This window comes from Castor canadensis, chromosome 16 (genome assembly GCF_047511655.1).
Source record: "Castor canadensis chromosome 16, mCasCan1.hap1v2, whole genome shotgun sequence".
Lineage (NCBI taxonomy): Eukaryota > Metazoa > Chordata > Mammalia > Rodentia > Castoridae > Castor > Castor canadensis.
In genome coordinates, this window is record NC_133401.1 from 50,364,768 (window position 1) to 50,392,327 (window position 27,560).

At 37.5% G+C, this 27,560-nt stretch overlaps 1 long non-coding RNA gene across 1 annotated transcript in view; it reads right to left on the bottom strand.

Annotated features, from left to right (window-relative positions):
* Nucleotides 1-27,560, bottom strand: part of LOC141417827 (uncharacterized) — a 235,523-nt gene that overhangs the window by 185,532 nt on the left and 22,431 nt on the right. The window lies entirely within an intron of this gene.

Here is a 27,560-nt window from a genome sequence, read left to right on the forward strand (position 1 = left end):
AAAAAAAAGAAACATGTTAAAAAGCAACTTGATTGTTACAATACTTCCAGTCTAAAGAATTACCCTAAGGGAGTAGCAGAGGTGGTGCAATGATTTCTAGAGGGAAATTTATATTATGATATTATTCTAAATGTCTATGATTAACTGATTAAATAAATCATATCAAAATAGAATGCTATGAAGCAATTAAAAGAGTGTATAGAAGTATATTAACATGTAAACCATGCAAAATTAGAAAGCTCAAAATTTTTATATATACATACTATGTATAAATATATGCCACATACATTTATGACACAGATAATAATTTATGCTCTAAGACAATTTTTACCCTGTGCTTTTTTATACAAATTAAGTTTCTATGATGAACATGTACAGTTTCAATAATCATATTCAAGTAATATATAGCACATTATCACTGTAGAAATGTCAACACCCTGATATATGTGCACATGTGATAAATTTTGTAATACCTTTGCAATTTTTAAGTGTTTCACATGAGAATGGTAGGCTGAATTAATGCAGCCATGTGCTAGAGTTTTAGAACTGTACTCTCTGCTTTCGTATGACTGGCCCACCTCAAGCTAATGACTCCTATGTAGATGGTAACAAAACCCTACAAATGTGGCTTATTTACCACACAAAAGTAACTGCAGAGTTGTTATCTGAAGTGTGCTGTGAATATTTTCAGCAGTCGCAGAGCAAGCATGAGGGTAATTTCTGTCGAGGAATCTGACACAGGATGTTTTCATGGTCATAAGCCAACAGACAGTCTAACAGATGAAGATTTCCTCTGTAAGCACAAACACTCGTGGCCTGAACAAAAGAACCCTGGTCTTCAATTGTTCAGTCAGTGTCCCAGAAGGCAATGATTCAGATGTCATGGTCTTAATGGATAAGCACTGGGAGGCCCTGTACTTAATTTTCTTGTGCCATTCATTTTAAAACCATGCTCTGGGTAGTTTTCTATAGGGCCCCAGAGAACTGGGCAATTCATTGAATTTACTTTGCTGCATTAAAATAGGCAGTCCACTGGTTGCCACTGATATTTCATTCCGGGATCAATATAAAACTCCCTTGAATCCAAAAAAAATAAAAATAAAAATTCGGTTGCCTTTCTTTTACATGAGACTTTGAATAGCTGGTTTAAATTTTACTCCCAAGTACATGAAGATTCCTGTCTGCAGGACTACCTAGTCTTTGGACACTGGTCAAAAGTGTGCTTCAGACAAAAAGCCAAGAAAAGTATTGTGCTATGGGTGCTGATGCTCTCTCTGGAAAGGCAAATATATTTCAGACATTTGAAATTCTTATCTTTTTATTCCTCTTGTTCAAAGTGATTAGACTCACAAATTTCCACATGTAAGGATTTAATAAAGAAACAGAGATGCAAACAAAAAGTCAACTAATGAGTTTAATATTATAGCAATGTTTTTGAGCTTGGAGCTAATTGACTACTGAGTGAATCTGAGGCCAATGGTATTATTTTCTTTACCTAGAATAATGTAATTGTGAAAGACATTGCTCATACCTGGAAGAAGGGGTGTTGCCTTTGTATGTCTAGTGAGAAATGGTAGCCCAATGCGCATACTAAGATCTGAGTGTCTAAGTCTCATCATTAATGTCTCATCCTTCCTTCTCAATATCCATCAGGTTAGAAAGCAAGGCCAAATATAAAGCAAAATGAAGACCTATAACCATGGAAAAGATGTCTTAGGAAGTCAGATACTCCACAAGCAGTGTGTTATTTCATTTTGACTGATCTTACTCTTGGCTTTGACATAGAGGTAGGATGTCTTTTGCTGATGGAAATTCAATGCATGCGTACTTGAACAGCAATGAAGCCCAAATACACATGCGATATGCTATCAGTTTTATTTTACTTTGCCTTCATGCAAACAGATCTCAGTTGACAGTCTTTATTCCAGAGGAAATGGTCAAACTCAATTTCACAGGTAAAAGTCGATTGTCACCACAATGTGGCCATTTAAAAGCAGGATGCCTCACCTTGAAAGAGAATACACTTTATTCTTACACAAAAGGTCAGAGACATCTGGCCTCAATATTGTTTCATGTTTAGTTGGCAATAAAACATTTTCTGTCTGAAAACTAAATGTTTGCCACAAGTTAGGAAAATTGCCAATCTTGTCCTAGTTAACTAAGCTGAAATTTATCACTAATATTTGTTCTCTTATAATTTAATAGCAATTTAACAATATCCAACTTCCTTTTAGAGTTCTGCATCAAAATATAATAAAAATATATGGTAAAGGGGCTTTTAGCAGGGGATAAAAAACTTTATGAGCACAAAGTCTCTATTTAAATGCTTGCGGATGCTTATTTAGCTGTTTTTCTTCATTAAATATGAATTATAGCTCTTTAAATGCTGATTTTGAAATCAGGAAGGTTTAGTTTTACTCCACTGCTTTATATCCACAGGCAATATAAATCTATTTAAAAGCTGATTTAAGAAAGCAACTTGGAGAAGCAAATTGCTGGTGATTTGATCCCTTGAATTTTGCATGCTACATAATCAGAATCAGGTCATACTTAGTACCAAAAATGTTTATTTGAATGTGGCTGAAAAAGACAATTACTTCTTAAAAAGCTCAGTGATGGAGTTCAGGACCTACTTGCAAAACTAAACACATGTGAAGCATTTAGCACTTAATGCCCTGTCAAGGATGATAGAGAAGCAAGAGTGCTGATTAGAGACAATCCATCTGAATTCATATGTTGGCTTCTTCATTGGAAAATATTGATAGTTAATGAAATTACAATCCAACATGCAAAGTCAAAAATTGAATTAGAAATTTAGTACTAAAAGAAACTATTTTTCGTGAATACAGCACTAAACTAGTAGTTTAGAATAGGACAAAGTTTTTTTTTTATGTAACCTATTTATTAATGTAGCTTCTTTGAGATTAGGGTTAGCCTAACCCACCAGGGCACCATTTCCAAGTCTTCCATGGGTCAAAATGAAGAAGTTAGGTGCATATATCACTTTGAGACTACCACACAATTATATTATCCACAGTGACATCAACAATTGATAGAAATGAAAAGTGCTGTGTGGTATCAACAGTATTGTTTTAACGGTGCTCTCCATCTAAAGGAAGTGACATGAACTGATTTACTTCCCATTTGCCTACAAAAGAAAAATTTGATTTCTCTACACAATGTACCAACAAGCAATAACTCTTTCTTGATCTTTCACTGCATGTCAAATGCTGGCTGAAATATTTATAAAATTTAAATAAAGTAGAAAGAGGGATTTTTGAAATCTATTCCTTGTTTTTTTCTTTTTCATTGCTATTGCAGGATGACCAGAGGTAGCACTGAAATTCCTTCTTGTGATTTAACAATCAATTAATCAGCGGTGGGTATAATGACCTTGATAATTTAAGCTATTCAGAACAAATACATTTTATGGCAGTAATTTCAGACAGCTATGTGTTTAGCTTTGTGTCAGTCACTTTTGCCAGTTCCCAGTTACTGCAGGTGGACATCAGGTATATGTTTGTGGAAATAAGCAAAAGATAGGGGAGGCACATTTTCAGAACCTTCAATTGTTGACTAGTAAAAGCAGACAGGTATTCACAGGTAAGTCAATTCTATTTTAATTTACATCTTTCTTTTAAGGGTAAGGAGAAATTAAATCATGCAGTTGTTCACATGTCAAAACTTTTTCAGAATGGCCAACTACTCAAAAGTCAAGCTGAAAAACACTGTGTTCACAAGAAAAACATGCAAATGTATGAGCACAGTTTTGTAACTGGAAACCATGGTAATCTTGCAGTGAAATTCAAGAATTTCAGTCTTTTATCTATAAAAGACTGGTGAACAGGGAGCCATCCACTTGGTAAGGCATAGTGGCTGCAGAAGTTATTTCAGGGAAAATAATAATCAAATTTCTGCTTTCTGTTCAACCTGAATCACTCTGGCCATATTTTAAAACAGATTCATCCCGGTTTACATATCAAAACTTGTAGTGTTGTGCTGCCTAAAAATACTACTAACTTTAAGATACAGAGAATTCAAGTTTGAGGTAATACAGAAATATATGTGAAAAGACACAGACTGTAAACACTGCTTAATAAATCACTAAAGATAGCTAAGTAGCAAGTTCTTGATACCAATTAAATATTGAAAAGATATCAATTAACCAAGTTAACTACATAACCAGGTCTTCAACTGAATCTCATTCCCTAAATGTTACATTCACCTGAGCTGGTTGAACCTCATTCACTGCAGTAAATCATCTTTTCCTCAACGCCCTCCTACCCATCCATCCTCAGTGACCGTTGTACTTTAAGTATGAACTGATGGATCATTCTGAATTCGTTCAAAACTCCAAGTCATTGCTTACCTAACTTGACACAATTCAATAAGCATGCTGGGACTCTAGATATCTAGTTAACCAAGTTTCCATTTGTATCACAGCTGACGAGCTTAATTCTCAGGAAAATAACTGTGAATATAGTTATAGTTGAACAAAAGGAGTCTCCCTCACTGGGTTGGTTTCTTAGGCAGTAAATTATAGAGCTAAGAATAGAACTCATTCTTTATTTTCCATGTCCAGAGTAAGAAACACACAGTATATCTCCTAAACAAGCATAAAAAGTGATGGTGACTGTGACCCACTTATTTGAAATATAAAGATAGTCAGGTATGCCTATAATTCCAGCTACTTGGGATCTCCAGCAGAGATCAGGAGGATTGCAGTTTGAGGCCAGCCCAGGCAAAAAGTTAGCAAGATCTCTGTCTCAATCAAAACTGGAAATGGTGGTACACACCTGTAATCTGAGCTAGGCAGAAGACCAAACGTAGGAAGATCACAATCTGAGCCCAACCTGGGCAAAATGTAAGACCCTACCTGAAAAATAACTAAAGGTAAAAAAGGCCAGGAGTGTGATTCAAGTGGTAAAACACCTGCCTAGCAAGTGTGAAGTGTGAAGTTTGTTTGAGTTCAAACAAACCCAATACTATAAAAAAAAAAAAAACAGGGTAATGAACCCCTTTGAGTAGGTTTATAAAATGATTCAGGTTGAACAATCTTCCTGATCTGAGGCTCTGTGGAGTCTGATGGCATGGGGTCCGGGTCTCTCAGAACTGAATAGACCTCCAGAACTACTGTAATGCAGATCTATTGTCCTTGGTCTAACCTAAAACTGAAATGACTTCTAAAGGGAGCTATGGCAGGATGGGACTAGGGAAATGTCACCAGCATTCTAACCCCTTTTTAATTCTCAGTTGATGAATACGAATGAAAACAAATCTCACAAATTAGAAACAGAGAATAGCGCCCATAGAAAAATCCCACCTTGCCGGGGGTTGCTGGCTCACACCTGTAATCCTAGCTAGTCAGGAGGCAAAGATCAGGGGGATCATGGTCTGAAGGTAGCCCAGGCAAACAGTTTGTGAGACCCTATCTCAAAAAATACCCAACTAAAAAAGGGCTGGTGGAGTCTCACAAGTGTTAAAGAGCCTGCCCAGTAAGCATGAGGCCCTGAGTTCAAACCCTAGTACCACCAAAAAAGAAAAAAAATCCCACCCTTCCCACACAACTCTGTTCTATGTAGAATTTCAGTTCCATTATTATTATGAAGCAAATGAACTGGGTTGGAGCCTAATGCAAAACCATGTTCTAGACTTACTTGTTTATCCTTTTGTAGCAATATCAGGCACTGTGCAAAAGAAGCAAGAAAAACAGTATTTTGTAGTTTATGAGAAAAATCATTCTCTAATATTCTCAGAATTCAAATGAAAGCTGGGGTTTGAAGCCACTGAAACAGAATTACATGTGAAGTTTAGAAGGGATTAATTTCATAAATTTCTTAAGTTACTGATGGAACCATCTGGCAGTTTGAGAGATAACCATTAAAGTCTATACAAGAAAATTTCTCTCAGTAAGATTATAATGATGGAATATTGTAACAGCAGGAGAATTAAAAGTAATGCATATTTTATCATTGAAAACAAATACTGTGGATTTTGAAGTCAGGGGGGATTTTTGCTCACCCTAAAGAAAATCAGCTAATCGATACAGTACACCCCCAAGAGCCTCAGGAGTGTGGCTTCACTGAGATTCCTAGAAGGCTCCAAAGGAATTATCACCTGTGCTCTCCTGAAGAGGAAACTGGCACCCAGAGAAGTTAGATGACAACATGCTACAAAGTTTAAAGCAGACCCATGGGATCTGAAATAAGACTTTTCTTGCTCAAATGCTAAATGTTGCTGAATCACACCATCTTCTCCAATAATAAATACTATTTATCATTCAGGTGTGAATGAGGACAAGGGATTTCCTTGTACTCACCTACCATCCTAGCCAACTGAGTCAGTCATTTTTCAAGTGTTAGTACAACAGTTCTCCCCTTAGTTTTTTGGTGTATCTTGACTAACCTTCATCATCATTACTAATCTATGGAACAAAAATTGTTCCAGATCAAGATAGTCTGACTCACAGGCTTTGAGTAGTTTTTGAAGTTAGCATGCAGCACAAATTCTGAGGACCCAAAGACATGGAATCTGGGCCAAAATGATGATGCCTTGAGTTGGAGCCCATGTGCGTGTACATGTATCTTATAAAGTCATTGTATGTTTCTGATGCCTCTTAAAAATGGAGATTTACTAAATCAAGGTGTTCACAATATAGAATAGTGGACAAGCAGGCTTCCGAAGCCAGAACTCCAGCATATGTAGAATGTAAAACCTCCTAAAAGTTATTTATTCTCTTTGTAAATCAGTTTTCTTACCTACAAAATAGAGACATTTTAAAATGTTTATGCCATAAATTCTTAGGACAAATGACTGAAAATTTAGAGAAGAATGTCTGGCACATGCTAAGGGTCCCATATATGAAGCACTTGACATAAGGAGGCAGAGCTGAAGAGTGGTAGGATGCCCCTGGGGAGTCAGGAAGCCACTGCAAGTTCTCTGTCCCTCTGTAAAGCAATGCTACCTCCCTTAATGTCTACCATATCTCAAGAGATACATGAACTGTCAGGTAGGAAGAGGGTTTTTAATGACCTCAGTAATGCAGCAAAGGATAGATTGCTATCTGCTACTATGGATAATCCCACCATGTTGTCTTTATTCTTTTGTCTCAGGTTGCCGGTGGTGCCTGCTCTACCTTTTCAACCAATTTCTTCCAAACTCGCTCATAACACATTGCTAACAACGTCAGTATTTTCTTTACACACTATCATGAGTGATTTAAAATGGCAATGGAGTATACTGTTTATATCCTAGGCATTTCTCTAACACAACTCCTATAAACCATACAAATGATGCATTTGGAACCAATCTTAGGCAGCCATGCCCTGGAAATGAAGGATCACACAGGTGTGACAATTTGACAAAAGTCAGACAGCCAAGCAAGCCACAGAGCTAGGACTCCTGAACCTACACACTACACTTTACCTAGCACAGCACCAGCCTCCCAGCCATGCAAGAAACTCCTCTGAATAATCTACCAAGCTTCACCATATGCCATACTACTTATCCTCACTTCAATCTGCTTGGCACAGACCTTGTCCTGGCTCCTACAACCCTGTAGCCATAGCATTTATGAGAGAACTGGATGCTAGGTTAGTGGTTTATTCTAATCATCTCTCCAAACTACTTCTTCCTCATTTTTGCAGTCACCATCACTGCATAGACTTTCTCCTTTCAGTCACTCCTAGATTCTTGAAATCTCCAAAATGCACCCTGAATTCTTAAACTACCTTTTTCCTCTCCTCCTGCTGTATTAACTGCCTGAAATGCTGCCCCATGTGGACCCTTGATCTGTAGGGCATATTCTTAGATGTCTCTAAGAGCCTCTAGCGACTGTTGAATTGTGAATTATTTTGAATAAACAGATAAATAATTCCTTCTCTGAGACCTTCCTAACATACATTAACAAATGACTTCATGATTTTTGACCAGTTCTTGGAGGAACTGGTGTTTGAACTCAAAGTCTCATGCTTGCTAGGCAGGTACTCTACCACTTGAGACACTCCAACAACGACTTCAGGTGTTTTGAAACAACTGGTGACTGGTATGTGGAAAATTATCATGGCTACTAAAAATCACTGCATTTATTTATAATTTTGTGGCTTAGTCATACATTCAGAGAACACCTATTGGCACCTTCTGAGTGCCAGGTATTGTTCTTTTTCTTTTTCTTTTTTTTTGGTACTGAGGCTTGAATTTAGGGCCTACACTTTGAGCCATCCCACCGGCTCTTTTTTGTGATGGGTTTTTTTGAGACAGGGTCTCTTGAACTATTTGCCCAAGCTGGCTTTGAACTGCAACCCTCCTAATCTCTGCCTCCTGAGTAGCTAGGATTATGGGCTGAGTCACCAGCACCTGGCACAGGTATTGTTCTTGATGCTAGGCACACCTGTACAACAGATGTGTTCTGCTCACACAAAATGTACATTGTAGCAGGAGAAACCTAAGATAAACAAAGAACAAATAGAAGTATGAGTCCCATCATTATAAAAGCTCTGGAGAGTGAAGGAAAGGCTAACTACATGGATGGAGAGGATGAACCAAACTGGGGTATAATACATGTATATATGGAAATGTCATAACAAAACCTCCCCATTATAACTACATATACTAATAAAACCATTTAAAAACAGGTAGCCAGGAAGACATAAGCATGAAAGTAGTGCTTAGCTGAAGTCTGAATTATGAATAACTAACAAGGAATAAAGCTATGTGGGGAGCAGGTGGGAGGTATTTCAGATGAGAAGCAAACTGAAATTCTTGGAGAAGAAGACAGGAATCCAGGATTGCTACATGATGATGGACAAGGCATGGAGACATATGAGATGAAGTCAGAAGGCCAACCCCTCAGGGCCTTGTAGGCTGGGGTCACAACTGTAAACACACAAAGTTTAAAGTCACGATGATCTGTGTTTTGTGAAAAAGATGTTAGGCTCCTCTGTATGTGTTGAGCATAGAGCACAAAGATAAAGAGTGGAAGTCCTGGCAAGCGGCAAGTTTATCAGAGAGTTCTGAGCATTCATCTGGAACAAGTTACTCTTTTTCTGAGTATTCTTTAAAAAATACAACTCTTGGCTTTGCATAGTAGAGTTGCTATGTCTCCCAGTTGTTTTGTCTACTTCTTAAATACAAGAAAAGTCTGCATAAGAACTCTGAAAAAGCCCCCAGCCTCCACCACCAATTTTTCTTCATCTTTTCAAAGAGAGACAGCAATTGGATTAACTTAGTCAGCTTGCATTCCTAATTGGCATGAACTTGGGGATCCACTCTGTAGACTGTCATCTTATTGGCTCTGTGCACCTGCTTCGCTGTGTCCATGAAGCAAGAGTCTGGGAAAGGAAGAAAGGAGTCTTGTGGTGCCATGTTGTTTGCAGTGGACACTCCTTGAGTGACTGAGAAGTGGCTTAATGAGCTATGCCCCAGGGAGAGCTTAGCATTTCAGTCATGCCCATGGTATGATAGCTTTAAATAAGAAACATTCCTTATTAAAATTTCGTGGGGGGAAATTCCTTCTTTTCCAGCAGCAGTGAACTATTTTTGAACTGTCGTCAACTTGCTAACTGTTTAGTTAAATGGAAGTAGAAATATCTAAGTACTATTGCTGCTTTCACTTAGAGTGAACTCTGATTTATTAGCCTTCTGAAGTAAATTAAGGATTAGTGACACAGAATGAAAGTGATATTACATGGAATTTAGTGTTCTCCTTGGCCTCCTTGTTATATCAATAGCAAGAAAGGGGCACGGTACTTTTCCTTTCATAGAACTCTAAAATAGTACCACATGTTATGGAGATCTGGCTGGAGTCAGGGCTATACTTTAAATCTGCCATAATCTGCAGATTTGATGATGATACAGAGTTCTAGAGAAGATGGTGAATAATTGATGCACAAGTTCAACCCAAAATCTGTACAAAAAGTATATTACTTGCTTAATTCAAGTGAAAGTAAATTAAGCTGGGTAGGGTGGCACACACCTCTAATCCCAGCACTTGGGAGACTGAGGCAGGAGGATTGCCAACCTGGGCTACATAGTGAGGCCCTGTCTCAGGGAAAAAAAACTAAATTAGACATCTGTTGAAAGAAGCTGAATGGCGTGGTAAAGCAGATGAAGACAGAAAAAAGTTACTGCATAGTAATATGGGAGTTTTACATTACTTGCACATCTAGTTATGAGATTCACTTATGCCTGAAAGTAAAAATTACTTTAAGCAATAAGAAAATTGTCCACAGTTAAGGAACCATTGCAATATTCCTAACAGAACACGGTGTGGTCTTTATCAGACCTTAAGGGAAGTAAAATATTAAAGGAATCTCATAATATCACATGAACATTGCAAATTTTGTTGTCTCTTTATCCATCCATTTTTATGGTAAAAGGTGGAACAAATTGTACAACTAGAAATGGTTACATATCAACTATAAATGACATTTATTTTTATCACAGAATGCAGAGAAAAGAATGAGTTGTAAGAGAATCTTGCTTCTAATATATTTTTAAATATACTTCTCCCAGACTTCAAAAATCCTCAAGAAGATAAATTATAAAGTCATTCAAACTACAGTGAAAATTAAGTATGTACAAGTTGAGGCAGTAGTAGTACTGGAAGAGAACTTAAAAACTTCCTTCATGAGCTAGCCATTCAGTGAGCTACTATTCCATTACTGTACAAGTGCAGAGGTGGTAAGCTGACTCCAAATCTAGCATAGCCCTGGACACTGAGAATGAAAGAAACCTCTTTCATTCTCTTTTAATCTAGGGTAGTTTTTCCTAACATCAGAATGCATACACTCACCCAAATCTGTAATTAATCTCAATGTTCTCAAAGTGTCTAAAATCCATCCATGGACTAAGCTACTGGATAAGAAATGACAAACAAGGAGGAACAGAGCAAAATGCACCATCTCAAGGACTCTGCTTCATGCAGCTCATCAACCTTTGCTGGCTGGTGATGCATCCTAACTGGACTGGTGCTTTAAACAAAAACAACTGGGTCAACCTTGAATGTCCATTGGTTACAGATAAAAATAAATACCACCGGCAGGTACCAACCATTCTCCCAACCAGAGACACACCTAACTAATGTACATGTGTACAATATCTACACATTTACATATACACACACATATATTTGTTAATGAACTTAATCTCAAATACGAACTGATAAATACATCTTTTGCTTTCATTTTCACCATTGAAAACTTTAGAAAATAATTTTCTATACTATCATTAATGCTAGATTGTTGATTTTTACTTTTATTTTTGAATTAGCATACATTTATAATGAGATTTCATTATGATAATTCCATACATACATAAGGTTCACCCCCTCCATTATATTTTCATTTTCCCTCTTCTTTCTTCCCCCTTTTTCAAACAGTGTTTGGTTCTTTACTATATAAATGTCTTCATATCTCCCATGAAGACAACCTTATCAATTTATGGAATAATTGACAACATTTCTACTTTAATATCTCTATAAACTAATAGTAGACATGTAGTTGTATAGTACAAAAAAATTAACACTCCTGGAAGCAAGAGGGATGGGGGAAGAGATGGCCCAAACAATGTATGCACATACGAATAAATAAATAAACCAAAAAAGAGACAATTGACATAATTCAAAAAAAATCAACACTATCCTTTAGCAAATAATTAACTTCAAAAAAGAAAGGAGATTGATGGAGGGGGAGAATTCAACTATGGTATGTTTGACATATCATAAGATCTTTTGTAAATGACACAGTGTACCCGCAGCCCAACAATTAAAAAAATTGTTAAAAAGATAGCCTCTGGTATGAGACAAATATCATGCTAATAATGCTAAAGTTTCTGGGCAGTTCAATATAATAAGAAGGTACAATGTAAACATAACACATTAAAATACAGAAAGAATAAGACAGCATCAATATTTTTAATATTATGATGCTCTCTCTGGACACAGCAAAGACAAAAGAAAAAATTGATATAATGGGTTCAATACAGTAGCCTGTTATTAAAAGTACATATAAAAAATCAATCACATATGTAAAAATAATAGCCAGTTCGAAGATATAATGAAGACCAGATCATACTTATAAAGCTATGCAAAGTCAGGAGTAAACAAAATAGAGTTATTGATTCAGAAACACCAATACCAGCTGGGCACAGTTTTGCATGCCTAAAATTCCAACTACTGAGGAAGTGTAGATAGAACAATTAAGGTTCAAGCTCAGCCCAGAAAAAATTGTCATGAGACCCCTATCTGAAAAACAAACTAAATAATAAAACAAAAAGGACTGGGGGCATGGCTTAAGTGGTAGAGTGCTTGCCTAGCAAATGCAAGGCCCTAAGTTCAATCTCCAGTACTACAAAACAAGACAAAAAAAGACCAGTACCATCTGATCTCCCTTGCAGTGGAATCTAAAGGCCTTGCTCTCACAGAAGCTGAGAGTAGAACCATGATTACCAGAGGCCAGGGAGAGTAGGGTAAAGGAAGGAATGGAGAAGGTTGCCCAAAGGCTGCCAAGTTACAATAAATGGGAGAAAGAACTTTTCAGGTGTTATGGCACAGTAGGATGACTATAGCTAGCAATAATTCACTGAATCCTTCCAAAAGCTAGAAGAAGGGATTTAAAAAGTTTCCACCATAATAAATGATCAATGATTAAGGAGATAGATTTGTTTAACCAGATGACTCCCAAATGGCAAAACTAATTTCTATATAGTATATGAAAGTCAATTTTCTTAGGGTTAATGAACAATTAATATAATTCCAACAAGACTTTAACAGAACTCCTCCTGAAGCACAAATAATTCTCAAACTCTTTAGAAAAGTATGTAAGGTAGACGTTACTGTCCTCAACAGTAAAAAGTACTAAAAGTGTCCTAAAATCAGCCTTCATATGTAGAAAGCTACATTAATGGACCTTCTCAAACATTGTATAGGAAATATTACATGAATTAAAAACTTAAGTAGAAAATGAGATGGTATAAAGAAACTAAGAAAAAATTACTACATATGTACCTAATTTTACAGTGGGAAAGATTCTCTAAAGTGATATGCAAAGATGACACATGATGATCAGTCATTTTTACTGGCATAAATTTTAAAGTACCATCATAAAAAAAACATAAACAGTATTAAATACCAGAAGGCAAAATAAGAAATATTGTATCTCTTCCAAATATATGGCAGATAAAATTTAATACCCTTGATAAATAATAAATGTATTAACACGAAAGTGATAGTGAGCATGCATACAGAATTTACAAAGAAAGAAAAGCAAATGGGGAATTGACATAAGGAGAATATTCAATCCCACCAATACTCACGAACAGAAATTAAAATAAGATACAACTTCACTCCTGCACTCTGCACCTCTTCCCGAGGCAATACCATGTGAAGTTAGTGGTTTTCAAATTGTGGTCTCTGAACTAAAAAAATACCAAAAGTATCATTGAAAAACTTGACAGAAATGTAAGTTTCTGGACTTCATGGCATACTTTTAAATCAGAAAGTGACGGTAGCATCCAGCCATACATGATTTAATAAGCTCTCCAGGAGACGCTGTTCTATACCAAGTGTTGAGAACTTCTAATTTCAGTGAAAGACATTAACAACCCAGACCTCATTCTTTGAAGAGCTTCCATCAAGGCAAGAGAGGTACTACAGACAATAAATAAAATGAGAGAAGAACATATTTTAATCAGAGTAACAAAAGTATAGCATGATAAGGTGTTTGGTATGTAAAGGCAAGGGCCAAGTTATAATTTAAAATGGTGTAGTCAGGGTAGATGTCACTAAAAAGGTGAATTTTGAGTCAATGGCTTGGTAAAGATGAGGTGTCTAGAATGAAGAACTCTCCAGACAGGGAGGAAGCAGTGCAATGGCCCCTGTGTGTCTGAGGATCAAAAGGAAAATCAAAAAGAGAACAGGAAGGGTGGAGCCAAAGGGGGAAGAGTATTGTGGATAAGGTCAGAAAGATCATAATCCCAGGGCCAAATGAAGCAGAGTCTTATAATGGATTGAAAGTGTTTTTAACTTTATTTTCCTCTTATCTGTGCCCCTGTACAGCTATGACAGCTGTGATGAAGACTCTCTTACTTTTTTTTAAATCCTCTGGTTGCTGTTGTAGACAGATTGTAGTGGGGAAGGAGGCTGAAAGCAGGGAGCTGAGATTCAACAGAATAATCCAAGGCAGAGTTGCTGTGGCTTCAATCAAAGGATAGAAATTCTGTGGTGATTGGATTTGAATTATGAGAGAAAAACAACTGTAAACTGTGAGTCTGAAGTTTTTAGCCTGAGCAATAAAAAGACAGAGTTATCATCGACTGAAATGAAAAAGACCTCAACTAGATATTTGAAGAGACATTAAGGGTTCAGTTTGGGGCATATAAAGTCTGAGATGTTTACCAGACTTTGAAGAGGTGTGTCACAGGAAGACACAAGGTTCACATGATAAGTTTTCCAGTGATAAAATCTACGAAGAAAGAAATGTTTTTTATAGGTGAATTTGTTAATCAAAAAGGAAATAGAGCTTGATCATTCTCAGTCCATCCATATTGGAAAAATGAGAAAGGCTGTTCATGAACAAATAAGGGTATGACCAAGCAATCAGTGGTAGTGAAATTATATGGATTGCTATGGGATCGTGCATCCCAGTAGAAGATAGGCGCTATTCATCAAGACAATTGAAGAAAGTCAGTCACTTAAACTGAAGCCAAGACCAATTGTCCAAGACAATGAAAGAATGGCTCTAATGCCATTTTGGAGATCACTGAAACTTCTCATTGATCATAGGCCTAGAGTGTCATGGCCGGGAAGGCAGACCTGGTATCCAAGGAGGGACCACTAGTGTGTGTCATCTCACATTGTTGGCTCCACTCCCTGTGTTCCTACACAGTGCTCCTACACAGTACTCCTAAACTGTCTCAGGTCTCAGGTCCATCATGCACTGAATTCAACAAAGCTATGGTCGCCTTCACCTAGATTCAAAGGATGCTCTGGAGAGCCTTGGGACTCAAGAGGAGAACTGCCACAAGGCTGGAATCACTGCAAAGCCTCCACTAGAGCAATGCATAGTAGAGGCATGGGGTGCGACCAACCCTTCAATCCCAAAACTGTAACACCACAGGTACCTGACTCCAAACCTTGAGAGTTGTGGCATGGGCTATACACATGATTCTGTGAAAACAGGCAAAACCGTGAAGGTGATACTCCACTCCAGTGGTCCCAGAAGGAGAGACATTTGCCTTAGTGGCTTGGAGAACATGGCTTTGAGCTACGAAGCCTTAAGATTTTAGACTCCTTACAGACTTATCAACCCCTTTCTTCCTCCCTGTTTATTTTTTTTTTCCTTTTTGGAAAGAAAGTAAATTGTAACTGGGAAGCACATAACATGTTCAAGTTCATAGATTTATAGTTTGAGAGCAATGTGCCTTAGAAAGAATCATGAGTGTCACATCTGAGAAAGATGATACTTCAGAGTTCATCTTATGAAAAGTGAGAAGGCTATGGGATCTCTCTCCTGATTATTTCAATTTTCTCAATAAAACAGGTCATAAGGTCATCACCTGGGGATAGGACAGAATTTGAAGGTTGAGGAAGAAGGGGAAGGTGTGAATGGTGGAAGTGTGTGGGAAAGGGCAGGACCCAGGCATGAGCACTGAAGGTCTGTGGTCACCCAGAAGGGTAGCAGAGTTGTTCTTTTGTTGTACTTTATGTTTTCTCCAGCCACATTCACCTGAACAGGTTCAGTAGCAGAACAGGGCAAGAACTAGATTCTTCCAGGGTTGTAGTTTGTTAATGAGTCTGATAAAACAAGAAGGTGTAAGGAATGTTGCAATTGGATGACCATGAGGATGGACCATGAAATGACATGTGTGAAACTTACATGAAAGGTAAGACATTGAAGAGTTCCAAGTAAATGAACACAGGCTGTTCTAGCACTTTAACTGTAACCACTTTTATACAAAACAGGACTTGAGAGTAAATATTTACTCTTTTTTTAACATAGAATGAATAATGTTATTCTATATTATGACCTTCACAGAATCCATTTTGAAAATGTCACTCTTGGCTTTATGATACACATTTATTTCCAGTGAAATGCAATGCAAAAGAAACAATCAAAAAAAGAAGTAAGAATACAAATATAATGAAAGAATCACTCATTTTAAACATGGTCATTCCCGGTGACTGGAAGGCACAATTTTGCTTTCTCTTTTATTCAGGGTGGAGTAATATTATCAAAGTTCATGCATAAAGGTAACTCAACTTTCAATATATTTCTTTTTCATGTTTCCTACTTTGTTTATGTATGCAAAGGTATTGATAGAATTTTCATTAACTTTGCTTTTTTTCATTCGACACTGGGAATACAGAAGCATTGTCTGTCTGATCACAGGATGGTGCCACATGGTGTCTAATCTTGTTGTCCATTCTTGTAGTTATCATGACCACAGACCTGGACACACACAAGACAGCTGCAGATTACATAAACCCACCTGGGGAGTCAAAGGAGATTATTTCCCCAAGTGGGGGAATCTAATTCAGATTAATGTGGCAGAGCTCATGGTGTACCAAGATAGTATCAGAAATCTCTTATCATTGGAATTAAGAAAAAATTTTAACATATTATATTTCTGAAAGTTCTGATCTTCATGTCAAATAGGTAAATAGATAAATGAGAATTTCTTGCATTCTGGAATTACAATTCAATCTTTTTGAAGTTTTTATGGCGACTTCTTTTTCTATCTACACAATCTCTTATACCCACATGTTTACAGCACAAATCTATTTGTGTGTAATGTCTCCCTGTCCTCCCCTATAAAACTATGTATGTTAGAGCACAGTTCCTGTGTGTAAGGAGGGTCTGTGAGAACTGGACCAGGACTGAAATGAACGTTCATGCTGAGTCTGTGATACACAAAGAGGAGTAAGTTTCTCAGTGTTTGAAAAAAAGCCATCACCTCTAGATTGCATTTCATCTTTCTTAACCTGGAAAAATCTTAATAGAATTAAAGACAATGTGTTGTCTCTCAACTTGTTAAAGGACAAAGCTAAGGATCCAGTTGTTGTTTATTTAACCACAGATACTGACTAGTTCTCACATGCTACTGTGATTTAATATGTCTATGATAAGTAAAATTAATAAATTATAAAGCAAATTAAGGTTAAAAAATATTGAACTGGCCTCTCTCTCTCTGCCCAAGGGAAGAAGGATTCTTCATGGAAAGGCCTAGAGGTGGGGAACAACTACCATGATGGACACTTACAACACTGTTACTATGCTGCTGGTCAGGTGGTAAGCCAATTTCAAGTGTAAAATGTAGGTTTGGTATTTATGCCTTGTATAAAACATAATCAAGTTTCATTATTTCCATGAGTCATAGCATTTTAATCTTTTCTAATTAGATGTAATTACTATTCTTTCTCATAGCAGGAGAGCAATAGAAGCATAAAAATATGGGGTAGCACATTTATAAAGGGGAAAACACCAAAAGGAAAAATGCAGGCATCGTTAGTAAATAAAGGGCGTATTTATTCCCAGGTGACTCAGGAGCTATTCCCATAGTGAGAAAATGGACACCGTGATAGGATGTAATAGGCAATAATTATTTTTTAATGATATTCTCCAAAGACAGAAATACTTTCCATGTGGAAAACAGAATTTTAATGTCAGAGTTTATACATTTTGATTAGGGCGAGTTAGCTGAATAGAATAAATTGTCTTTTAAATATTATTGTGAATAATGTACTGTCCATCAAATACTCTTCTATTCTTTCTGTCTTTATCTTCTAGTAAACTAAGTCTAGAATTTTATAAGGAAATCAAATAAATCTTACAGGTGTAAAAAAATAAAAAATGTTACGTTTTTAACTTCAATGTTGGGACCTGTCCACCTCAAAAGCCAATATAGAAGCAAAAGTGGGGGTGAATTCAACTATGATACATTGGAAGAACTTTTATAGGTACCACAATGTACCCCCAGCACAACAATAATAATATTAATAAAGCAAAAGTGAACCTGAGAGAGTCCAGAATCCATTCTTGTCCATTTAGGGAAAAATTTTTACTAAAATTATTTCTGTAAATAAATTCCTTATACATTTTTTTCATGTAAATTCTCTGGTAAGCACTTTTTCCCATGTAGATTCTGCAAAATCAGTTGCTAGATGGACAACTGGTGAAATTGGACTTGAAAAAACACAAAATTAATGTTATTTTACTGTTTGTCAGTCTACTTACAATCTATAATTCTTTGGGGGAAAACAATGTTTTGAGCCCTAAATTAACTGCTTAATAAGTCTACATTGAGCAAATCAACTGGCTAAGTGTTAATTTAAAATCTCTTCTTTATACTGTACAGAGAAAAGCAACAATAAAAAGTCAAGAAAACAAAACAGTGAATTTTACTGATTAAAATTATAAAGACTCACCCTTTTAATGCTGAATTTTATGCTAGTTTAATCTACAAGGCATGAAATTGGAAATTTTCAAATATGTTCAGAAATATAAATATGTTACATAACTTAAAAGAATTCTCTAGCTCATTATTCTATTTCCAACATAAACTCTGGACAAGCAAAATAGATTGCCAGATTACCTAAATTTTCCTAATTGGCAATTCATAACTTTCAGTTGATCTGAACAAAACCTATCACCCACTGAATTGTTGACATTTTTCTGCCTCATTAAAATCCTCTGCAATATTCTGTGTAAACATATTGCTCAATTAGCCATTATTTCTGAAGATATACTCAAAGGTGGAAAATGATCAGAGCACCAAATATAATTCTTCGTGTCAAAGCAAACCTGTTTGCACTGTGGCCACCAGTATATTTAGACAGCACTGGGCTCAATATCATAGTGGGTAGGAGAGGGATTTTCATCCTCTGAAACACATTAAATTTTGTACCTTAAAATATAATTTTGTTGTTTTAAATTTCTCGTGAATCTTTATTATTCTTTTGAACATTCTCATAATTGCACAGGCATTTTAAGGATGGTCTATAACAAAATAGAGACCTTCCTTTAAAAAAAATCCCTTGATAAAATTTCAGATAATTAGATGTAGTTTAATTGTGCAAAATTTTTAAGATGAAGAGCCCCAATTACACCTTGTGTAAGAAATACTCACGGTCCATTCTATGAAAACTGGTTTGAGATCTATCAATATCAGCTATATGAAATTATCATACAGATTTGCACCAAAAGTAATGTTTCACTACAAATAGTTTCTGGATTTTTGAGTTATGCCATTTATTTGAACAGAGAATTTCCAAAGGAGAAACTACAATTAATGAGAATTGTATTCAAGCTATCCCAATCTGTTTTTTTCTATTAAAAACAGTATTTCATCTCATACCAAAATTAATAAATGTAAGTAAGTTACATTTGAAAGTGCCTGTTTTTAGTTGCTATAAAGCCACAGCCCACAGCATGACCCAAATGGTCCAAAGGTGGAATATGTCTAAAATACCTAGGGGATATCCATGGTAGTGTTGATGTTTTTAACTGATGAGTAAAATTTTTAATTTTTGTAATGTCATAGAGCAAACTGGACCATAACGTATTCCATAGTCACTAGTTGTTTGAGGTAGTTGTAAACATTCTCCATAACCTTGAGGAATATGCCACACTTACTCACTTCTATTCCTGTATTTTCATAGCAATAATACCCACAGTGATTTTCATGATTATATGTGATTTGTCACTTTTGTTATTTCCATCATGTTCTTGGAGGGTCATACTCCATTTCCCTTTATGAGAATTCAAATATATAATATATAACTCTGAAGGCTCTTCAAACATGGGACATGTTAATGACACAACAAAGATAATGACATTAAAATCTTCATTGCAGAAGACCTCTCCCCTTTAAATCTCATCTACTAATCAAGTCACCTAAGTTATAAAGGCTTACCTCTCTTTTCAACATCTTCTGGGTAATAGGGACATTATAATATTCTTTATAATGGTGTCATATAGATATTACATTGACATTCTAAAAATCAACTTTTACTGAAACTGTTAGGTAAAATTAAATTCACCCCAACAGAAGAATAATTGTCACACATTCCACCCAGTGTCAAACAGTAAATTTGACTTCATATGGGCATGCTCAGAGTATATTTTTAATGAGATAAACTTTTACGTGTGTGTGCCCCAGATCATTTGCTACACATTTGCATTACCCATGATTAAGAATTTAAGACATGACTGTCAAAGCTAGTGCCCAGTGAGCACATAATGATACTGTTCTGTTTAATCCATAAGTGATCTTCTAAAGCATTCTTCTGTTTATCCATTTTGTAATAAGATAGAATGGAGAGCCTATAAATAAATAGTCATGTGCAGCATAACAACATTTTGGTCAACAACTGGTCATAGTGGTCCCAAAAAATTATAATGGAGCTAAAATGTCCCTATCATTCAGAGATGTCACAGCCATGATAATGTCCTACACAATGTATTGTCATGTGTTTATGGTGATGCTGGTTATTATAAAACAAATCCACTTTCTGCTTTTAAGAATATAGCAATAAAATTATGTGCAGTATGCAAAGTTTGATGACAATAAATGACTGTGTTGTGGTTTATATACTTACTTTTATTATTATTTTACAGTGTATTCCTTCTCATTAAAAGGTTAGAGTAAGACAATATAACATAGTACTCACACAGCAACCTCATACATCATATGTTTGTCTCATCTCTTGATTGTCCTTTGTACCATCTAGGTACACTCTATGAGGTGAGATTGGGGATAAGATGGTGGAATAGAAGCATCCACCATTTTGACTCTATGAATAAGAAGAGTCAAGCAACATATGAGACTATATTCTGAAGAAAGAAAGAGAGGAAGAGCATTTGGGAGTCACAAAAGAGGTGACAGGACAGCAGACAATCATAGAGGAACTGAGGCAACAGAGAAGAACAGCAAACAGTTCCTAACCCTTACCCCATTTCCATCTCCCCAGGATGGGGAATAGAAGCTGAATATGCAATCACAAATAAACCAGACAACCCTGAAATAGACTAGCAAAACCAGTGGCAAGATAATCCCATCCCTCCTCCAAGATTTAAATCCAGACCTGGGATTTGGTGAGGCTATGACTGATCCTGTGTGAAAGGCTAGCCCCAGTGAAGAAAGACATTTTCTCACTTCCTTTATCACAGAGGGCCACAACAAGACACCGTCTTGAGAGAGGACTCAATGTTTGAGATGTAGTTACTCTGGGGACTTGAAGCTAAGGAACAATCACAGTTCAGAGAGTCTTGGGACTCCATACCACAGTGTTTGGGTGAGAGATGGACACAAGAGGGAGAAGATCTGACACGGTCAAAGAAATTCAAGCAGTAGTTTCACAGTGAACAGCACAGGTGTTGAAGGCCCTGCCAAGCCTAGTGAGGAGCAAGCCCCATCACCATAAGATCACAGAGGAAACAAAGCACCAAACCTATAGCCTGTGTTTTATTAGGCCTCTAGGGCCTGACTCCTGGCTGTGTGTATTAGACAATACACCCCCTCTGCTAGGAGGCCAGAACCCTGAACCCAAATACTCTGAATCATGTGATTTCTACAACCTCCTCCCCCAATATTGTCAGGAAAGATGCTGAATGTTCTGAAACACATTCCTGGGAGCTACATCTTGCAAGTGTTTGCTGCTGGGTGAATCTGAGGTACTGGGGGAATTATGAATCATGTGATTTCCATAGCTCCCCCCACCAAGTGCACTACTGGATGGGGTGTAGAAGCCTTGAGACTAACAGAGAACATAGGTCCCTCACTTCTCCCCCAGCCAGTGCAGAACTCAGTGCTCTGTTTGCTCCCCCACTTTCTACTCAAAGGTCACTGGGAGGCTGGGTCATTTCCTGCCCCTTAGGATATAAACTGTGGGGCTTGCAAAACAAGTGGGAACCTGCCCAGCCTGCAAACCATAAAGTTTTCTGCAGCCAGCAGCAACTACCACTACACAAAGAAGAAGCTTCTACAAGAAAGCAGTCCAAAAATCAGACAACCAACCTTCCTACAAAAGTCTCCAGCTAGTTTACCTCAACTTCAGCAGTGTTGGGGGTCAGGCCTGGTGCTCTGAGCACATAGGTGAATGCTAGGCTACTGAGCCATAGCACTAATCCATTAGTAAGAAATAACACCTCAACTTGGTCACTACACTATTTTGTCTGAACATGGAGAATATTTTAACTGAAGACTACAGTTGGTTAAAACTTCCAACGAACATCTTAGTTTTGCATGTGCAAATCCCCATGCAGAAACACATAGCTATGAAAAAGCAAGTCAAGACTCTTCCAAAACTCAACAACTCCACAGTAACCAACACTAGTGATGGTGAACTAGATGATAAGAATGGTTGGTGAAATCAAATAGGACATGATAAATGCCTGAATGAATTCCAAGAACAAAGAGCTGAATGAGGGTAGGGGGACATGTCTTAAGTGATAGAGCACCTACCTAGCAAGTGAGAGAACCTTAGTCCAAATTCAGGTACTTAAAAAAAAAAAAAGAGAGAGCTGAATGAAATAAAGACGACAATGCAGCACATGAAAGAGGAATTCAATACAGATATAGAAACTCCAAAACAATAAAACTTAAAACTGAAATTATGGAAATATAAAGCTCAATAAGTCAAATAGAAACAATAGATCAAAGTCTCTCCAGTAGACTGGATCAAATTGAAGACAGATATGAAGGCTTGAGACATGGAAGCTATGTTAGAACATACAGGTGAAGCTACAGAAGAAAATCTAAAGAAGTACAAGTACAACATACATGATATCTGGGACACCATTAAAAGACTAAACCAATGAATCACAGGCATACAAAGGATACAAGCTAAAGGCATTGAAAACATATTCAATAAAATAAGAGCACAAAACTTCACAATTCTTGAGAAAGAGATGGTCATCCAAGAAGCTTTTAGGGCTCTAAACAAACAAGAAATCTCCCCACATTATATTATAGTTAAAACATAAGGCATAAATAACAAGTAAAGAATGTTGAAAGCTGCAAGAGAGAAGCAACAAGTCACCTATAAAAGAAAACCTATCAGAATAACAGCATCTTTCTCAACTGAAACTTTAAAAGCAAGTAGAGCATGAACTGATGTATCTCAAGTACTGAAAGAAAATACTGCAAATTTAGATTACTGTCCCCAGTAAAGCTATCATTCATAGTTGAAGAAATAAAAACCTTCCATGATAAACAAAAACTAAAGAAATTCATGATCATTAAAGCAACACTGCAGAAGATATTAAAAGCAATCCTATACCCAAAAGAGGAAAATAAACACAATCACGATATACAGGAAAGAATAAATCTCACTAGTATGTTAGCAAATGAGGAGCAAGGAAGAATCAAGCACTATAAAACCAATAAGATGGCAGAAACTACCACATAGCTTTCAATAATAGCTCTGAATGTTAGTGGTCTCAATTCTCCAATCAAAAGACACAGACTAGTGGACTAGATTATAAAACAAGATCTGCCCATTTGCTGCCTACAACAAATGCACCTCACTAGCAAAGACAAATACAACCTTAGAGTGAAAAGATGAAAAGAGATTTTCAAGTAAAGGGAGCCCCAAAGCAAGAAGTAGCTATACTCATATCTGACCAACTAGGCTTCAAAATAAAATTAGAAGACATATATTGATAAAAGGAACAATCCAGTAGGAGGAGATAACAATTATAAACATATATGCACTGAATGTTGGCATACACAATTTTATAAACAAAACACTATGGGACATAAAAACACAGACAGGTCCCAATCCAATAATAGTGGGTGACTTTACTAGCCACTCTCACCAACAGCTCCTTTAGACAAAAAATCATCAAGAAAACCTCAGAATTAAATGACACTATTAATCAAATATATTTGACAGACAAGTACAGAATATTTCACCTAGCAGTTACAGATACACATGCTTCTCAGCAGCCCACAGAACTTTCTCCAAAACAGATATCTTCAGACATAAAGCAAGTACTAATAAATACAAAAATAATTTTAATCATTTCCTGAATTTTATCAGAGCACAATGGAATAAAGCTAGAAATCAGTCACAGGAGGAAGTACAGAAAATATCCAAACACACAGACACTGAACAATTCACTTCTGAATGATCAATGGGGCATCAAAGAAATAAAGGGGAGGAGGGATCAAAAATTCCTAAAATCAAATGAAAATGAAATCAGAACTTACTAGAACATTAGGGACACAAGAAACACAGTGATAAGAGGGAACTTTACATCTATGAATGCCTTCATAAAAACATAATCAGTGACATCCCAAATAAAAAACCTAATGGTACACTCAAGCGCTTAGAAAAACAAGAACAAACCAAACCCCAAAGCACTGGATGGAAAGAAATGATAAATATCTGAGCAGCAATTAATAAAATAGAGACAAAAACAAAAATGGAAAAAAATGAATGAAACACAAAATTGGTTCTTTGTAAAGATAAAAAATATTGGCAAACCCTTAGCTAAACTAACCATAAAAAAGAGGGGAAAAAAAACACCTTAATAAAATTAGTTGGGTGAGAAAGTGGATATCAGAACAAACAACAATGAAATTCACAGAATCATACAGAATATTTTGAAAACTTACATTCTAATAGAATGGATAATCTAGTAAACATGGATACATTCCTAGATGCATATAACTAACCAAAATTGAACAAGGAGGATCTAAGTCACCTAAAGACATATCTATTATAAGCAATGAAATTGAAGCAGTAATAAATTTTCCCAACAAAGAAAAGCTGAGGCCCTGATGGAGCTACTGAATTCATCCAAACCAGACCACTAAAGAAGTAACCTCAATGCTCCTTAACTATTCCATAAAATAGAAATACAAGGAACACTACCAAACTTACTCTGTGCTGCCAGTATTATCCAGCTACCAAAACTAAGCAATGACATGAATGAAAGAGAGACAGAGAGAAAGAGAGACAGAGAGAAGGGGGAGAGGGAGAGAGAGAGAGAGAAGGAAAGAAACAAAGAAAATTCATCAATTTTCTTGATGAACATAGACCCAATTATTTTTAATAAAATATTTGTAAAATGAATTCAACAACACATTAAATAGATCATATACCATCATTAAATTGGTTTTATTCCACAGATATAAGGATGACTCAACATATGCAATAAATAAACACAACACAACACATAGACAGAATCAAGACAAAAATCACATGATCATCTCAATAGATAACAGAAAACACTTCTGGCAAAATTCAGCATCCCTTCATGTTAAGAGCCCTGAAGAAGCCTGTGGGGAGTGGATTATGCAAAGCCTATGAGACCTTGACATAAGCACAGTTGTGCTCAATGATCTACAGGCTTAGTTTGGCATGGCCCCAGCTGCAGAAGGAGGTGAAGACAAAGGCAGCACAGCTGCTTTTCCTAAATTGTTTACGTTCAGAGAAAGAAGTAGGAATGCAGGTTTCTTTTGTTACAATACCACGCCTCTCCCTGAGAACTGTTGCTCCACCTCCTTGTTTACCACTAGATATAAAAGACATGCTAAAGGAGGACACGAAGTTTTTTAATGGGGGTTGATTGATTGGTGGGCTGCTGAGTTATGCCAGAGATTAGAGGAAACAGGGGACAGTGCAAGTCTGAGCACTGAGACTTTAAGAGAGAATATAGGACAGTGCAAGTCTGAGGGCCAAGACTTTAAGAGATATTAAAGGAAAACACTGATAGAGTAATAAGGTTGCCATTTTGTGAATCAGCCAAAATGGCAGCCCCGCCCCATAACAGAAATTCCCATGCTCTAAGACAGCCCCACTCCTACCAGAGACCACTGCACATGCGCTAACTTCCTTAACCTCCCCCTTCTATAAAAGCCATGCCTGGCCCAGAATCTAGGCTGTGTCATCTTTCCCCGGCCAGCCTGGTAGTTCGAGCCTGCCATTAAACTTTGCTCTTGGACATGAGACTTTTCTCATGAGCTTTCGTTGTGAGTGGCATTTTTCCTAACATTTTGGTGGCATGGCTTGGATCGGGTGTGCTCCCAGCACTGGCCTTGCTCTCCCAGCCTCCCCCACCCCAACTCCCACTCCCTTCGTCTGCAATCTGAGCTGCTTTGCCAGAACCCCCAATCCTAGAAAACGCCACTCTCTCACAGCTCACAGGGAATTTCCTCTGCCCCAGCATGCCTCCAATTGTTATCCACCATGGGCCAATCTTCCCTCAAGGTCCTCTCTTGGTGAGTCCTCACACACAGAGCTGTGATCTCTCTCATTCCTCAAAATCCTAGCACTAGGTCTCAGCTTGCTCCTGTCCCTGGGAACCAGGTTCCCCACTAGGGACTGTGGACCCCCATGGTGAAGACATTCCCTCTGGGTACTCCACATCTCTCTCTCTCCTGAGGACCTGATATTTCGGGGATGCCCACCATATCTCACCTCAGGTCAGGCCTCACCATGAGAGTTGGACCATACAAAATTCCTTCAGACTCCCCATTCGGATGTCTTCTGGCCAATCTTGGGCCCATATGCCTCATGCCCGATCTTAAGCCATGAAAGCTAATTTTTCTCTGTTATCAGGCATGGCCCCAATGCCCATTAGACAATGTCTCCAAATGACCACTTAATTGCACTTTCAATCCCAATATTTTAAGGGATTTATACAATTTCTGTGAGCATGCTAATAAATGGAAGGAAATATCCTATGCCCAATCCTTTTCCTATCTCCACACCAAACCCTCTCTCTGTACTTCCTGTTCCCCTGTGCAGGTTCTATTAGCCTCTAGACCAGCTTCTAAATGAACCAAATCCTCTCCCAAACCTCCTCGTTCCCCATGTAAGCAGACTTCTTACACTGCTCACGCTGCCTGCCTCTTCCTATCTTCCTGAGGGACTTTCCCGTCATGGAGTTAAGCAAGCCACTCCCTGCCAACTCTGGCCTCAAGGTGATTCCAGCTCTTGGAGAGCTCACACTCCCTCCCTGTGGGCTGAGAACAAGCCTGGGGTTTATTCGGGTATGCCTCATGCTACGTTGTGGGAGTCCTGTTTGATTATGGCATCTGACGACTGCTTCTCTTTCCCCCTACCCCATCTAAGGCCACTTTTTCTTGAGACAGCGACCAGAGAGTGGAGGTTTCATGTTGCTGAAGGTGTTCCAATACCAGTCAATGGGAGCAACCTAGAGGCATGGTGATGGCTAATCCCTCAGGTGTGTGTCATGCCTACAGGCCCTGACTTCCCCTCCCTTACCTAAGATGTCAGTACACCTTTTCTGCTTCCTCCGTGGTCTCACCATGTGTCCTTTGTCTCTGTCTGCCTTCCCCTCCCTGGGCTTACTGGGACCCTGCCTCCCATGAAAAACATGTAACATAGTACCTTATGACTTAAGTTATTCCAATTAGTTTGCCAGGCCTCTCAGTCTAAAGTAACTTTAAATCAGCTACTAGAAAAAGTGCTTATCCAAAAACTGCAGCTGCCATGCTAATGCCCTAACTCTGCCCCCACAAGGGGAGAAGGGAAAGCAAATAGGCATGCTTGTGCACAGCAGGAACACCTGCCATAGCTAAGAGAATCCATA